The 18,160-nt window shown below is 31.7% G+C and overlaps 1 protein-coding gene across 2 annotated transcripts in view; it reads left to right on the forward strand.

Annotated features, from left to right (window-relative positions):
* LOC129216216 (elongation of very long chain fatty acids protein 7-like) overlaps positions 1 to 18,160 on the forward strand; it is a 101,707-nt gene that overhangs the window by 13,975 nt on the left and 69,572 nt on the right. The window contains exon 2 of one of the 2 annotated variants that reach the window (XM_054850411.1): positions 4,864 to 4,994. The exons of the other annotated variant lie outside the window; for it this stretch is intronic. The gene's annotated coding sequence lies outside the window, so the exon portion shown is untranslated. The remainder of the gene's footprint in view (positions 1 to 4,863; positions 4,995 to 18,160) is intronic. 2 annotated transcript variants of the gene reach the window in all.

The raw sequence follows: 18,160 nt of genomic DNA on the forward strand, positions 1-18,160 counted from the left end.
AGTGAAAGGTTGCAATTAGTTTTTTGTTTTTAACATGAGTGGCACCAATTCCCTCAAAAGCGAGGGCGCACTCTTCCCCTAAAATAGCATTGAGGGCCATTCCACGGAAAACGGTAATTTTGTCTCGCACGTGACGCGCTTCATACATTTCATAAAAAATAATCTAAAAGGATGATGAACAAAATTTTGTTGCTTAAGAAATCACAATTGCATGTGTGACTTCTTAAGAAAAAACTTTCTTCAAAAATTATTTCTTTTTATGAAATACTAAAAGACTCGACAGACATTGTTCTGTTCAGACTTTGTAAATTGAAAAGTTAAAATTTCAATAAACTATCAAGTGTTTGAACCGTTTTGTTGAAAAAAATTAGTAAAAAAAAATGTTTAAAGTTGCTTGGTGTCAGAATGCGTATACTATTTATTACAACTTGATTTATCTAATGCCCACTCAGCATTTGTTTTATTAACCGTTTTTTTCTCCCGTACTTGATGGTTTGTTCCTTCAACCATTCTCAGAGGATAAAAAGCATCTTCAGATATTAAATGTACAAAACTAACTACCTATCTAGAGCAAACGGGAAATCCCGCTACAACATCCCCATATGAAAAAAAACAAAACAATCGAAAGAATATCGTTTCAAAAAATGATAAAGGTAAAACAGTTCTCTGAATAAGCGAAAATCATTCATTCCTCCCCCCTCCCGATGTAAAATAAACACATTCTTCAACTAAAAGGACTAAAAAATTTTTAAATACGAAAAACAATTCTTTGCAATTTGAAATATTTCGGAAAATAAACAAAAAATACAACAAATTACATTAACAGTAGCTTTAAAATGTAAACAAATAATCACGCAACTCTATTGTTTATAGACAAGGTCGCCAAGCCACCACGTTACTGTAATCCAGCCGATCAGTGAGTGAAGCCAACTCCGACCGATTAGCAGTCCAATCTTTTGAACGAAAACTTTTAAAACTTCATATATTGCGTAATTTGTTCTTTCCACCAAAGATGAAGATCTTCCATTGCACTGATCTTTTGTGTACAAAACTACACTGTTGTAATTTATCTGAACGAAAGTAAAATTTGTTTCGTCTTAAAATTCCATCATCTTTTCCTTTAATAATGTACTGATTAGTTAGATAATCCTCAATGTATTCTTGACATTGGTGCCAAAACTCGGATGAATTTTAACCGAGAAACAAATGTTGCTAGGTGCTGTAATTTCTATTCATTTGGTTACGAAAAACTAAAGCACCGATCCGGTCTCATGGTTCAACTGCGACGACAGAACACACGTTTTGCGGGAACCTTCCAGTACTTGATTTTAAAATATATCACTGGACCTAAAATCGTTGCTTTCAAGAAATGAAGGCTTCACTTTCACTATCTCTCTCTCTCTCTGCGTTTTATCTATTCTCAATTGACATATCACAGTAGGAAATTTCATTACAAAAAGCAGAGCTGGGTTTCCTTTTGTCCTTTGGCAACGGGTTTAATATTTATTTTAGTTCTCGCTCAACAATAGGTTAAAATAAATATTAATCATTTGGGAGAAGTAACCATCCAATGTTAAAATTAATTAATTAACAAAAACATTTCCGATTCGATCTATCGCGCTTCGAAACTATGCTTGCCACAACTTAATTACACGCAAAAAATTTGATCAAAATCGGTAAAGCCGTTTAAAAGCCTTGTGGTGATAAACGTCCGCACAGAAGATTTTTATATGTTAAGATAGGAACCGTCACGTGCTGGACAAAGTGACCATTTTCAATGGAATGGGGAAATACATTTTTTTTTCAATGGTTTAAATAATTATTTCTAAACTAATGAGATATGTTTCCTTTACGTTGTAACCATAGCTTTCAAAATCTACAGTTTGTTTCGTCATTGCAGTATTAATAGAGCAAAAGTATTAGTTTATTAATAAATTTTATTTTAAATAACAAAATTATTTAATAAAAATATAATTGTGTCAGGAGTAGTGATGTGGATCGGGTAAATACCCAGCGGGTAGGTAAATATTTTTTGGGTATTTACCCGGGTATTTACCCAAGGCCTGGGTAAATACCCAAAAACTGGGTATTTTATAAAAAATGCAAAAAAGTTAATGAGAATTTTTTTTAAAAATCTAAATATGAAATAATTAGTAAAACTGATATATACATATGTATTACACAGTTTATAATATTTTTTATTGGAAGACTTGATGAAATCATGAAAGAAACGTATCGTGAACCAAAGAATCTTTCTTTTCAATGTCATAATTGGAGAAGTATAAGCAATTCATTATGAACTTCAGGATTTCAAAATTACAATCTAGGTTAGTCATATCCAAAATGAAAAAAAGGAAGTATGAGGGATGTTTGGAAGAATAAACTGAGAAGTTATTAAGACACTATGGTGTTATTTTTTTAAATTGATATTTAAGTGATAACATGGAAAATATAGAAACAGTTTTCACATTAATAAGCAAAAAAAAAAAAAAAAATTTTTTTTTTTTTTTTTCTGTTGCCTTGCTCATTTGCATTTGTTCCCCTGTAGGGTGGGAAGGTAAATATTTTTTTGGGTATTTATCCGAAGGCAGGGTAAATCCCCTAGTAATTACGCATTTTGCAAAAAAATTTTAGGTAGTAATAAAAGGTGACTATTTTCTTTTTTAAACGTAAACCCTAAAATAAAAGATTAAAAATTTTAAATGAATTTTAAGTGTTTATGTATATTACGTGTATATATATATATATATATATATATATATATATATATATATATATATATATATATATATATATATATATATGTGTGTGTGTGTGTGTGTGTGATACGGAATACACCTGAACAATTGAACTAAGTTTGGAGGAAATTTCTGCATAAGATATAGGTAAATAAATAGCAATAATAAATTGAGCGACATTTCGTTACATTTTGATGTCATGCAGGGACATATTACTGGGTTATAAAAGACTAGGACCTTAAAAAATTGATGTTTGCTTTTTTTTTGTAACCAGTTAAGCTTTTTTTCTTTTTGTAGAATGGCTTTTCATATCTGAAATTTGGCTATCAACGTTGATTAGGCATATCCAACACATTTAATGTGAATATCATATTAGATTGTTAAGCTGTTTCACACAATAATTCTTTAAATATGCGATCAAAATACAATTTTTGGGCAAAAATTTATTGTTTTGTATATGATTGGTTGTATATATACATAATGGAATACATACAGAAAAGTATTTTAGTTGAATATAAATTTTTGAAATAAATACCCGGGTATTTACCCATTTTGGGTATTTACCCGGGTATATACCCTGGGTATTTACCCCTAAAAATAAATACCCGGGTATTTTACATCACTAGTCAGGAGTATCTTTGCATCAAATGTAAAGATTAAAAAAATTGCTTACCCCTGTTGCATTAAACTATTAAGTGACATGACGAAATGTTAATGAAATTTAAGCGTATTTTTGTACCCGTTTATTGCTCGAGACACAGGTAAAACATTTTCAAAATAATTATAAGTGTGGCTCAAATACCATAGCCCAAAAAGCGGAACTGAGAGGCGTTTGGAAATACTTCCCTATCCTAAAAAAGTAGTTTAGTGAAACACGTAAGGACTGCTATGACCAGGGTTGGCAAAAGTTTTAGAACCTTAGGCACCAGGTAAACCTTTTGGATGCCGCATATAGCAATTATTTTTCTGAGCTTAACGGTTGAAGAGAAAATTTTGGTGCAGGTCCATCTATTACTTTGTGACGAAAAATTTCACTTTTCCTTCAAAAAATCAAAATGAAAAGTTATTTAAAAAAAAGATATTAAATCAGCAAAACTTTTATTCGATAGGAACATAGATTCAATTTATTCTGTAATCTGAAGAAAAAAAAATTTTTTTTTCGTTCTAAAATTTCAGTGAAGTTTATTTTTGTTTTGTTCGGAAGAAAAGTAAAAATGTTAATGATTAAAAAATTTGAACTGTTATTACTAGTCTCAATATTATTTTGCTTAATATATAATTTATCTTATACCTATGATCAAAAGAGTAAAAATGCGACAGATTAAAAACTATATTCATAATTTTTTTTCTCTTGCCTTGAAAATAAAAAAATCTAGTCACCAAGGAGTTACTTCTGTCGCCCAGGCGAATTATCACCCGGAGTTTATAGGGATATGTCCTACATTTTTTTTTTTTTTTTTTTTTTTTTTTTTTTTTTTGCACCGTGAACATACTTGTGGATATGGGGCTTTCACAAATATGTCATATAATTTGGATTTGTCAAAAAATAATGAAAAAAAAGGTTAGTACCCCGGAGGAAGGGGGCCATGCTCAGGTTATGACACCCTTCTCCCCCCCTCGTCATGCCGCAAGTGAATGCTGGCCGCTCAATTAAGCACAACACAGTAGCTTCTCAAAGATCGCGAAGAGCAGAAAGTTTCTTGTTGATTTTTTCGTGTGGGTGCTGTGCCGTCTTTCATGCCAGACATAATGATCCCTCCCATCCGCGAAAGTGAGGTCCGCTGCTCGGTCCACTCTCCGGGTCCCACCCCGACCCGCGTCAAGGCGATCCGTCGGCAAATACCTCTTCTCCGCGCGACCTGATTTCGTTCGCAGACCTCCCTTCCATCCGCTGACCTTTCCTTCCTCCACCATCCCAAAAAATCAAGTTCAAGTTGAAGCCTGGAGGCCGCATGCTGGAACTAACCGCTTGTCGAAACGAGTTTTCTTCTTCTCCGGTTCTTTTGACAGTTTCATATTTTCGCGAGCCCTTTTATTATTTTGTTTACTTTCTTCCACTTCTTCTTCCTCTTTCTTTTTTTCTTTTTCTTTTTTTATTCATTCATTCTCCTTACCTCTTCTTCAGCACGCGCAACCGGTCAGCCTCAAAACACGGAACTGGGATACGTAATCAGCGGCACTAAGGGGAGAGCCGGCACAAGAGAGGGCTGCTCAGAGGCATGCTGTGGTCCTCATCGAACGGAAGCACATAGAGGGGTAAGTGTTGACCACTCACTGTGTGATTTAGGCTAACCCATTTGATGAGTGTTCTAGCTTTCGTGAGGTTTGCGAAAATACGTTCCGATTCTTGGGATTACTAATTATTTGGTTTAAATCGAAAGTGGCAGGTGAGCAAAGGCCTTTTTTACCTACAAGCTTATGCTTTTTATGGTATTTTTTTCTTTCTTTATTTAAAAACCTAACTTTTATTTTAAGTCAAATTTAGTCTTTTAGCCCTCCTATGACCTTTACCTTTGTGGTGGAGTATGAGATTAATACTTAAAACTACTAAATTGGCGTAGTAAATAACATGTATGTCAACTGTTGGGAAAATTGTTTCATTAGATTTTATATTAATCAATGGGATATATGTCCATCTGGTTCAAAGGAGATGCAAAGGTACAGCAGTTGCCCAAAATTTTAATACTTTTATTCTTGAATTCAGAAATGTTTTCATAATTAAGGAACATCAGCTACATTCAATTTTCAATTAAAAAACAATCTTTTATAAAAGTAGGAGCATAACAGTACGAATACGAATTTTTTAATCGAAGTATTCCTCTAGCAAGCGATATTTTAAAAATAAATTTACAGCCTATTTTTTTAAACTTAAATTTCTTTTTTGCTTAGACTAGGATTTTAATGTTTCAAGGGGGGGAAAAAAACCTTACTGAATAAATTTTTACATTCAATAATTAATGAATTCAATTCTGAATTCAGAGCACATGGTTCTTAAATGGTAAACATGACTTTTCTTTCCTTTATTTTCCTCAATAATATACACTAAAACTGTCATATCTCAACTAGTTTCTTTTTTTACAAACATTAAATTACACCTTAACTTTGATCCACATTGTCTCTATTTTTTACTAATTTAATCCCACTGTAATAATATTGCTGCATATATCACAAAAAATTGACGAAAGAGTTACAGTGCAATATAGGAAGAGCGAGTTCAACTTCAAATCAACATTTGACAGTAGCTTCCAAATAGTTACTTCGAAGTTACTGGATAATGAATAACTTCATCATGAAATAAAAAGTTGAAAACTCAGGCTATAATCCAGCTTCTTTAAAAGTCCAAAATACTGATGTATATTAAGTAGTGCGGAACTAACCCACGTTGTTGAAAGTGACCTAGTCTGTTCTTCATTTATTTTGAACATTACAACAAGTTTGGCATTTCACCAGAAGATAACGATATTTTTATATTTCTGGGAAGCCTTATTCACCTTTATTACCAACAAAACCAACTTGTAACAAAAAAAAAAGTTCTCTCTCTTTTTTGAAATCCTCTTTTAACTGTATATTAAATTGAAATTGTTCAAAATGTTTTAAAATGTAAATCAAGATACGAAAACTGATATTAAACTAAGATTAAAATAATTTTTAATCACGGAATATTTAAAACCATTAATAAATTTGTATAGGATTGCCAAATCAATATTTCAGGATCACTTCTTCGCTATGTTGAGAAACATTTTAAAACTAAAGCCATACACAACTTAGCCACCTTAGTCAAAAATAATTAAAAAGAAATAGTTTGACTGTGCTGTCCCATATTAAATAATTACAGCAATTTTATCAAACTGTGGGTATTAACATCATGCATTCATGTTATTCATACACAACATAGCAAACAACAGTTGATGTTGAACAAAATTGATATTATATTTACTTCTGCTTCCAGTCCATAAATTGGCATTACCAAAAACAATTTGAGCTAGAAGAGGAAACGAAACCTTGAAGAAACTAAGCATTTTATGAAAACATTGATTGAAAGAGCCGTTTGAGGTTTTCATGCAAATTTAATGCATATATATTTTTTTTCAAAATGCTTATTTATAGCTTAAATTTTTACTAATTAGTAAGAAGAAATGTTTAAAACAATTTTCCCTTGGGTTTTGGTAATTTATCTTGAACGCATCTCTAGTACAATTAATCAACGCAAAGCTAATACCTTTCACTTTCATAAGTTAAATTCATATTTCTAGCATTTTCTTTTCTTTCTTTTTTTTTTCCATGCGCAGGTGCGCATCAAAGTTTTATCAGTTGCAGTTAATAAATCCAATATTACGTCAAGGAATAAAAGCTTTACTACACTTTTAATTCTGAATTTACCAAAACTTGTTGGGACCTCTACCTGGATTAATTGATACAAATCTATCATAACAGTGATTTTTAATTGTATGGTTTATAACCCGTTTATACGAATTACACTGTTAAGCTGTTTTTTCCTTCCACATGACTGATGAACAGTGGAAGAATCTTCCAACCAAGGTATCATTTTTCATAGTTATGTATTCAAACATAACTGTGTGGTTTCTTCACTTTTGAACTCATAAATTTTAAAGGTTAATAACTCAGAAAATAACGATAAGTCTTCTTTTGTTAAGTATCCATTTTTTTTTTTTTTTTTTTTTGCTATGTTTTAATTTATGTTTTTACCAATATTTCACAAGAGGGAGAAAGGCAAAAAAAAAAAAACACTTCCCATATGATTTTCTGAAACCTGAACGAGCTTTGTCCGTTATTAATGATTTTTATTGAAATAAAATAAATGATATAGCCCTAATTATATTGAATTGACATAAAGAACTACAATCATAAACTGTATGTTTAGTGAATTGCTTTATAAATTTGGTGTTTTTTCATTCTGCATTAAAATAACAATAAAAGAATAAAGCAAAAATAATGTAGCAAAAATTTTAGAGGAAAAAAAAATATTTGCTCGTATTTCGCAAATACACATTTTGTAAATGTCTATAGATTTTTTTCCATTTTACTTCTTGTATCTGTTTGTTAATAAATTATTAGTTTAATTGCTCTTTTCTCTGAAATAGTAGAATTTGGAGCATTTTTAAACAACGTTTGCAGATGTATCTATTTTAACACGCCATTGGTATATCTTTATTATCTGTGATTCTTATATTTTTACCAAGTTATCCCAAAGATGTTGGAATTTAAAATTGAGAAGAAACTGTCACATTATAAGCGGCAAACTTTTTTTTTTTTTTTCATTGTTTCATTTTTCATTATTTTTTTTTTTTGGGGGGGGGGGGGAGATTATAGGAAAACAAAAAAAAATTATGATATAAACAACATAAAACAACTGTTCTGGTGATATGCAAGCTAAGTCATTTATTTTAAAATGGGACACGTCCATTTTTGTAAAAAATAAATTAGATAAGGGATGGATAAAACTAGATATAGATAAAACTTAGTATGCTCACGTAATAAGCTCACTGTTTTGCATTAAAAATAGGTGTCCTTGAAGCCCCGAAACACGTATCTTCAGTTTCTGTATTAACTGCATCATAATTATTTACATTTTGTCAGGTTGGTTTCAAGGTTTTGGACTAAATGTTGGGTAATTTGTTTTCAACTCTGATAGTAGAACAATGGATGGTAAAACCATCTTTCGCTTCCTCTCTCCAATTTTATGTAGTTTTTATAAATAAATTTCCGTATTTCTTGAACACTTCTCTTTTGAATATTTATATTGCATTTGCACTGTATATATAATTCAAAAAGCCCTCATTTTTTAAAATTAATTCGTGCATACATTATGAATGGAGCGTAAAAAATTCACGCGAGAAGACTCATTGACGTTTAATAAACTTCTTTTTTGGATGATTGTTTTTGATAAACCTTTTTTAAATGAAAGTATCTGGATAACACTTATTACCTATCGCAGAATAAAAGTATGCATTTGAAAAACATCAAGGTATCCATTCATTCATATAAAAATTAAGAATCACAAAAAATGCTATTTATCCAAGTAAGGAATCAGTGTTTCATCAAATATCATCGTTTTTGCTGATTAAGAACCTTTCTTTCTCTCCATTATTCTTACTCCTCAAACTAATGACACAAAATTACTCGAATCCTTATTATTAACAGTACATTGAGTAATTAACCCTGGATTGTTCTATTTTTGAACTCACTGAAACTTCATTGATGTTAGAAATATGATTCTCACACCAATTATTCCTTTCACTCTTGAGTTCTTTTTTAGTTCTTTGTGCGAGTTTTTTGTTGTTACTAAAAACCAATAATAATTTCAATTCTAATTATGATTCAGCTGATTATTTCTGTTTAATAAAAAAAAGTTCATTTATTAATAGTATTCGTGCTCAAATTGTTTTTATTTTCCGAGTGTGTATTATTCTATGACTTATAATTGTTTTCATTAAACGACTCGAAATTTCTTAAAACACTATCGGGAGCTTTGAGTAGTTGCTCCTTTAGTATGAACTCGAGTTAAATGTTGAAATTAATAATTATTAGCTGCTGCCATAAAAGTTTTAAACCATCGATGGAATTGAATAAATATTGATAAACTCATAATGATTCTACCTAAAACCACCGTATTTGTAGACTTATTCAGTGAGTTTTAATTTCACATTAGTTTTCGCCAAAATTGCATATTAGTGATATCTTTTCAATTTCACTTTTTAATCTTAAATTTTTTAATTTGTTTCGTGAAAAATTAAAAATATATTCCATGAAATCTCCGACAATTCTGTTTGCAAATTTAATTTTTTTTTCTTCAACAAAAATATTTGAAGACTTCATTTTAAATTTTGGTCCTGCTTTTACTTAACTAATCTGCAATCTAAATTTTAACTAATTTCGACAATTAATCATAAGCTAAAGCTATCTTGAATCATATAACACTGTGCAATGTAATTAAAAACAAGTACATCATTATCATTTTGTTAGATATAAGTTTTTTAAACCTTATACTCATCCAAAGACTTAGTTTTTCATTTGTTTGTCTGTATGATACATTCGTCCACTGAAGGGTGTGTTTTAGTTCACTTTTTTTATTCTATTAAAAACTTAATATTCCCATACACTAGTAGTAGCCAAAACCGGTCATCATCTTGTGCCTTTATAAACATTTTTACGGATAATTACAGACGATTTATTTCTGAATGCAAATGTATGAGAAAAAACAGTAGTATTTTGAAATGTATTATTCAATTGTCTCTAATGGGGTCGTTTCCAAAATTTTAAAAGTATTTTTTCTGAAAGAGCATGCTTAAAAACATAGGATCTGACCATTTTTTAAATTATTTGTTGAAGTTCAACATTTTTTAAAAACTACTTAAATCGATATTTAAGCTTCTACCGATGACATCACAAATGATGAAGTGCCATGCTGTGTTGCCATTCACAGAGCAAAAAATTTAATTCGCATCTTTACTCGCATGTATTGGCAACGATATGGTTAATAGCAAGCGTAGAGCGTAATTTTAATTCGCTTCTTGATTATCATAACGTGGAAATGCGGTGGAAAGATGCGCCAAAGAGCATCATTTGTGACGTCATCAAGACCACGCGTTGTTTAAAAAATCGGACATTTTAAAAAATTAATTAAAAGTAACTGTTGAGAAAATAAAAGTATATTCTGGGTCCATGGTTTTTTTTCCGCTTATTCTATCAATTTCACCGACTAAAATTATTACTTTTGACTGAAGGAAACAACCACATTTGTTTTGGAGCCCCATTTAGAAAAGTTATTTTTTCAAATTTATAAATGCTCAAGAAACTCTATTTTACTATATTTTGGAGAAACTCGACTACCCAACGGTAACATGCCTTTCTGAGACAAATAACGAATTTTCGAAAGTTTGACACAAATACAAAGCGTAAAATTCCAATAAGACGTTGATAATATTTTTCAAAATAATTGTTGGTGTGGCAAAAACAGCGTTTCTAAAAATCTTTTTAAATGTTGTTATAGTATTGGCGCGCAAGGGGGGGAAAAGAAATGATAAAAATATTACGTCGAACGAATAGATGTTCTATTTTTCTTCTTACATTGCGTAACGCAATTTGAGCAAAGCGACCATGACGAATGAGAGTTATTCACCAAAAAATCGCCGTTCCTTTTTCCCACCCAAATAGGATGGGAATGAAAGTCTTCATCGGTCACGGTTGACTATTTTGTTTACATCATACATTTTTTTTTTTTTTTTTGCAAATCCAGGTGGCGTTGATTTCACGACATAATAATCGGAAGTTTGTTTTATGATGATCTTTTTGAGGCTGTTTATTTGAAGTCACATCAAAGAATTATTATTGCAGTGGAATCTCGTATTTTGTTCAATACATTTAAGCAAAACTAATTTAATCGAAACCTTTTAGAGAGTAAATGTTGAACAAGAGTCAAAAAAGAAGAAAGAAATTAGGTATGAATTGATACGAAATTTTCAATTCGGTTATTCCTTTATGATGAAATGTTAAGTATGTAATCGTCAACATTACCTGACAGAATACAATTACATACAGAAATACAATTCATTGTCATTGTTAAAAAAAACCTCCCCTTAAAATCAATTTTTGTATTTTGGTGTATATGAAACAAACAGATAGTTTTTTTCCTTCAAAATTGGTTTTAGGAAATATTAAAAATAAAAGGCAGATTAAGAAAATACCAAAAAATCTTATTAATGACTAATATTTACAAACTGCTGATGTATTTTGGTTTTGAGAAATCTTCGGACAGGATAAGCATGAGCTAAAACTTCTATCTAAATCATGCTTTCAGTCTTTCTATTGCACATTTTGTGGCTCAGTATGCAAGTGAAAATAAATATTGAACTGATACAGCATAAAGTTAATGATGATTAAAGACCCTTGGAGAAAGTGAGAATTTCGTCATCTCTATCTATGACACTTCATACTTTTGAAATCTGGATACATTGAACGCTTGAAATCCCTCTCGACTGGTTGTTGTTGTCATGTGGCAGCCGACCGGCAATTTGGGGGGCGTTGCTCACTTTTCCAACTGTACCGTAATTTGGTGTGAAGTCCGACTTCCATATTACACACATGCCATAAGGACCCATTTATAGGATAGGCAACCATTCATAGTACAAAAACACAGTCATACAAAATAAGGACAAGAGTACAAAGTAAGGTCAAACCCGGGACCTCCCCGCCGCAGTCAAACTCTTTTGACTACTAGACAGGGTTAGCGACTCTCGACAGGTATTAGGGACATATGTAAAGGTTACTTATTTTCTGAGATTTTTTTCCTTTTTTTTTTCATTTGAGTACAAAACTTTAAATCGTGATTTTTTTTTATTGAAAATTTTCAATACTTGGTAAAATTCAAAATTTGAACTCTTACTTTTAGTCAAAATAAGAAATATATTTAAAATAGCCTGAAATTATTGTGAGAACACGCAATGTTTGTCAAGAATTTTTCCAAGCGTCATTTGGGCGAAGGCATATTCCGCGTTCTATGGTAGAGAGATTTAAATTGTACCATTTGAAATTTTACTGCTTAGGTTTGAGTAACGTATAACCGGATACAAATTTAATTGATTTTGGGGTTTTTCTTACTAGGAAAAGAAGGCAAAGTATAAGCACTTATCCGTTTCACAATATTAAATATTAACTTTTATTGAAAGTAAATACTACGGATTGGTTAAAAAAAGGAGAACTTTCTTTAATTCAGATGTAAACATTCCTGATGAAGAAAAAACGTTTAAAAATAGAATAAAATAAAGTGGCTCAATTTTATCTGGACAATAATTTCACTTATTGCAGGGGTTCCCAAACTTTTTCGAATAGTGGCGCTCTCTGGAGAGTTAGAATTTTCTCTTGGCACCTGAATCATATATGTATACTAGAGGCCCGTCCCGACCTAGTTCGGGTTAAAAAAAAACTACGTGTATCTATTTTAAATAACTATCATGAAGGTACTATTTAATTTGAAAATTAATAGCAAACAATATTTTTTTTTCGTCTTTATGAGGCTTGAAAAAAAATGGTTTATTTAATTTCCAGATCAAAAGAGACAAACACCTAATTCCCACTAAAGAATACAATCTTCCCGTATGTAACGTTGCATTATGTATCGTATAGTTTTACGTTTGATGGTAATGTTTTAAGAAATTTTCATTGGATATTGTAACCACTGAAATTGGAAAAGGAAATATGTAGAGACCATGGGGATGCAAAGATTATGAGACAGCTGATCTGCTGCTGTAAGAGTCGAAATCACATTATTCCGCAATGAATTTAAATTAAACTTCATTGACTAGGTTAGATAAATTCAAGTTGTGCAATAAAAATATTGGGATAATCGCCTTTAATTTTAAAAGCATGAAGTCCTGATGAGTACCCTATTGAAGGAATTTTCCCAATTGGCCGTTTTTTCCTGTTAAACATAGGTACTCTTTTTGGAGGAGATATTCAAAGTAGTTTTAATGTGGAATGGTCAGTTTTTATGACTCTAAGTAAATTCCCAACAGTTCCGTACAAAAAACATCTCAAAAGCCTGTTGATTGATTTTTGGATAGTGTTGAATTTATTATTTTTTTCCGGACCACCGAGTATTCCGATCAACATTAGTTTACGTTCCTGATTTTCATGTAACAATCATGTTTTAAAAGAATTGTTTTTATTGATTATCTGCGGCGATGGTAAACAAAAGTCTCCTATTGAGTGTCCGCTTCATTCGCAAATTTTCCTTTAACTTTTATATCGCTTGACATTGAACGACAATCATATATTTCTGCGGTCTTCCTGCAATATGTCGCCACAGAGACCTTTTTTTAATGTTTCCCATAAAGCAATAGGGTCTAAAAGTTGACATAAAAGTTAAAATAGTTATTAAAAACCTCTTAGTTTAGGACCGAAGTCAGAAAGCTACGTGTGTCATCTAAGGTTGGTTTCCAAGGTTTGTCGTCGTCTAAAAGACAGAGTTCTTTATATATGATGCTGATAGGCTGGCAGGATCTTAAACGTTGAAGCGGCTTTGGAAATATGTAGGACCACGGAAATGTTCCAAATGAATTCTTATGTGACAAAATTCAGATTAGCTATTAGGATGAATATTGTATATTCTAATAAGAGGTGAGTTTTTTTAATTCCCAGAAGCTCATTTTCTTATTACTTTATTCATATGACTAGATTTTTTTTTCTTTTTTTGGCAATTTCATTCTGATAGGATATTTTTCAGCTATATTAGTTTATGATATCGTTTTTAAATGCTTAAATACGGTCATTATGAAGAATAGTTCAGCAAATATTTTTTTTTTCCTTTTCTTTGTCAAATTCTTTTCTATCCAATGTTTTTTGTTCGTTGTTGTTTTAACTTTTAACTTTGAAAGTACGGTAATTGGGTGCAATTACTCTTTCAGTTGAGAATTTTCTAAACTAAATGAACTTAATTGAATTCATTAGAAGATGTTTATCATTTCAATTTTACTATGAATCAAGAACCTTAAACGATAGGTCTAAATGCATGCAAAAGTACAACGTTTAGAAACACGTATTATTAAAGTCTATCTACACTGTTTGAACACAAAAACTAATTTGCTCGAATTGAATCTTAGCTATTTTTCATTTAACTAAAATTTGCATGCATTTAGAACTATAGTTTAAGGTTTTTGAAGCATAAACATTCAGTGACTCCAAATGGTTTATAATGTTCTAGGCTAACAAAACGCTATTGCTACATACATCTTCTGCAGCCTCAAACGCATATAAAGCTTTTGGCGGTTCTCATGCTGGCATCACGAAATTTTTTTTCTTTCACGTGTTCCCATTCCTCAGCATTCAGTTCGAAGAGAACCGTCATTTATTCGGTCATTACGGATGCGAGGCAATCGGGGTCTGTTTTTACGTAAATAAGAACAAAACAGTACGAAACAGAAACTGGTAGTGAAGACAAACTATTGATTTTAAAAAATAGTATGACTACTTATATGCATAAATTATAGCCTATGTCACTTAGTAAGAATGTACCTTTTATACAGCGAAAAAAAATTTTCAAATCGTTGCCGTGGTTCCGGAGATTACCTGGAACATATAAACACACAAAAATCCGCCCACTCTTTATAATATTAGTATAGATATTGATTCAGTGGGCACTTCGCAGCACTCTTTGCCTCTGAGTGCGGAACCCCAGGGTGCCACGGCACACAGTTCACACTTTGGAAAGCCCTGGCTCATTGAGTTCCCAGATAAAAAATCAGAAAACATAGCAAATCAGGGTGTTATTTAAGATTACTTTTCTATGCCATGAGTTTTCAATTTCTTTCTCCAAAGTTTTAGGTTTCCTTTTTACGCTACATTCGTTGCAAAGACAGTCCTTTACAGTTGATTAATATTTAATTTATAATTACCACAATTTATTTTGAGTTTTAAACACTTTCTAATTACTCTATTACGAAAAATGAATTTTAAGCAATGTACTCAATGACACTGTTAAAAAGCTGTACATTTCAAAAAGTGCATCGGTTGGAAGTTGTTGTTCACCTTGAAATTAAAACACAAGCGTGTTGATCTTGATTTCTGATCATATCAAGGTATGAAGTACCTTATAACGGCTCATTAATTTTATTAGCATTTTCCAGCTACCTTCACGGATAGACTTAACTACGAGACAGGAAAACATAATGTCTTTTGTGATTAAAGATTTGAACAGAGAAATATTGTTCCAGTTACGTTACATTATCCGGATCTTTTTTGAAATATTACTGTCACTGTATTTCCATTCTCTTGAAGAAGATAGGCTATTTAGAGGTTTTTGGGAACGTCAAGAACGTGCTTGAAATTTAAGTAAAAAAATTTTTTTTTTATCACAATTGCCTTTCTTCTGACTACATAATGTTGCCCTTGGGAAAATGTTCGTTAAACAAGGAAACATATTTAATGATGCCAAGTGATTTAATTGTTTCAATGAAATGCTTTCAAATTGAATGGACCTTATCTCATGTCAAGCTAGAAGCTTCGTGAGAGCAATTTTTTACATTTCGAGTCAGTGGCGCACACAGGAATTTTACAAAGGGAGGGTCCAAATCGAAAGCCTTATTCTCATATTATATTTCAATACGCCGTCCAACATATTGACTTGATTTTATCGATTCCCGAGGACGAAATAATTAACGAGAAAGCAAAATAAATTACGCTTTCACTTTCTCATAATTAAAAAATGGATTCAAAATCACAGAATCAGATTTTAACCTATAATTACAAAACTAAAAACATGGTTATTACAGTGTATTCATTTATAATTACTATTCTGCTTCTTATAGGCAATTCGTAATAGGAAAAGTGCACAATATCTGTAAAAATCTTTTAGCATAATAATTTTCTTTTTTCTTTTAAGAGAACTTAAATTCAGTAAATTACCGCAAATTAGCCAGGCTAAAGCAGATATACATGAAATACACCACCAGCTCAGTCATTTCCAGCCGAGAATGACTGAGTGTATATTTCATGCAGAACTTAAATTATTGTTACCATTGTTTGAAATTAATCTACGTACAAATTTCATAGAATCGTAATCAATTAGGGAAAAAAACAAGACCTATTCCGTACCCCCTGGACCCCTCTCTTGTCTGCGCCACTGCTTCGAGAGGAACTGTTTCATTTAATATCTTCTCTTCACATTAAATAGTCATTAACAAACTTCCTGAGAATTAAAATTTGTAGTTATGTCAGAAGGTGTCTTTTTAACAGTTATTGGTACGAAGAGTTCGGTTCGAAGCCAAATGAGTTTGCTTTTAGTGTTCTTGATCAGTAAACTTATTCAATTCATCAGATTTTGTCATATACAGTCAGATTATCATATGTTTTCTATTACTTAATACGTTTCTTTTTACCGATACAAACATCAAAAGAAACTCTATCAAATTTATCTGGTTGGTTTACTGCGTATTGAAACTGCGAATTGTAAATAGTAACAATTGTAATAAATGTATCAATAAATTTCAGTTTTTCCTAGCAGGCGAGTGCTTTGTAATCATGAAAGAAAAAAATCCAGATGTAGGTTAAACTTTTGGATTACTTTTTGTATCATTCTTTGAGCATTTTAATCGCATTTATGCTACCCTCTGTTGTTATTTGTTAGTTATTTAATGGGAAAGCTTTTCTTTTCTTGACTCTTTAGTTACACTGGATATTTGATTGTACATTATTTACGAAATTTTGCCATTGGTTAAAAAAAATAAAAAATAAATCACGTATAGTAGACGATAACTGTAAATATAGAAGCGAACCAAATGACCTGTTAATATTTGACCGCTACGGGCAAAGCCGTGCGGTTACTGCTAGTAAAAAATAAAATGAATAAATTAATAATAATAAATAAATAAATAAAATATAAATATCATTGTTGAAAATTATTTAATAATTAAATTAAAAAATCAATAGTTGTTGTATTAAATTATATTGTTATTATTAGAAAATTCCTAAACAAAACATAAATTTTAGAAGTAACACTTTTTGCTGGCGTGTTTAGGGTACACAAACCCAGCTTTTAAAAAATTAGTTTTTTGTTACAGATATTTGTAACTTTAGCTTCGGCTTAGATTAATAAATATTAGGGACGGCAGAATTCTCAAATCGCGCGCGCGAAAGCGAACTTCTTAAACAATACCGAACCGCAGCCGATTTAGGCTTTAAGTCTTTTCATATGCAACACCTTGACATCCGTGACCGCCAATTCTGAAGGAACTTTTCAATGAGGTCATGAACTCGTTAACAGAAAAGGAGGGGGTAAGGAGAACTAAAAAAACGCAAAAAGAATTCTACTGGGAGGCACTCGTCTTCCGTATTTGCTCCCGTGACGCAATCGTCACACCCGGGGTGTTCGACGAGTGTTCTAAGGATGTGGAACGCAGCGAATTCGTCTGCAGCGATGACCGAGTTATATGCTATACATTGAACACGGCTGTGGACTTGGATATACTTTGATATTGGATAGAGCATTTTCCCCCTAGAGGTGCAATTATACTGAGCAGCCTTTCCGCCGGCACGTTAGTGTGTAATTTAACCTGTCGTATTTGTACGGAGCACTAGCACAAGCAGAATATTATCCTGGGAGAGGTAGAGATAATTAGATTTTTTCCTGGCCCGGGGGGGGGGGAGGGTGAGATAAAAATGGTACTTTTTTTCATGTCTATTTGTAACAATACAAGAATTGGCAATTTAGCGAAAAATTAAAAGTTTTACTGCAAAGGTTCCCAAAATGGGTACCGCGGCACATTAGAGTGTTGCAGGGAGAGGTGAGGAGTGCCGCAAAGTCCCGCGGTATCAGTATGAATAATATAATAGATATAGACTTGGGTGCCGTGAGATAATGCTAGTTTCTTCTTTCTTCTTCTGCTGCGAATCGAAAGAGTTTGGGAAAC

Source organism: Uloborus diversus, chromosome 2 (assembly GCF_026930045.1).
Source record: "Uloborus diversus isolate 005 chromosome 2, Udiv.v.3.1, whole genome shotgun sequence".
In the NCBI taxonomy this organism is placed as follows: domain Eukaryota; kingdom Metazoa; phylum Arthropoda; class Arachnida; order Araneae; family Uloboridae; genus Uloborus; species Uloborus diversus.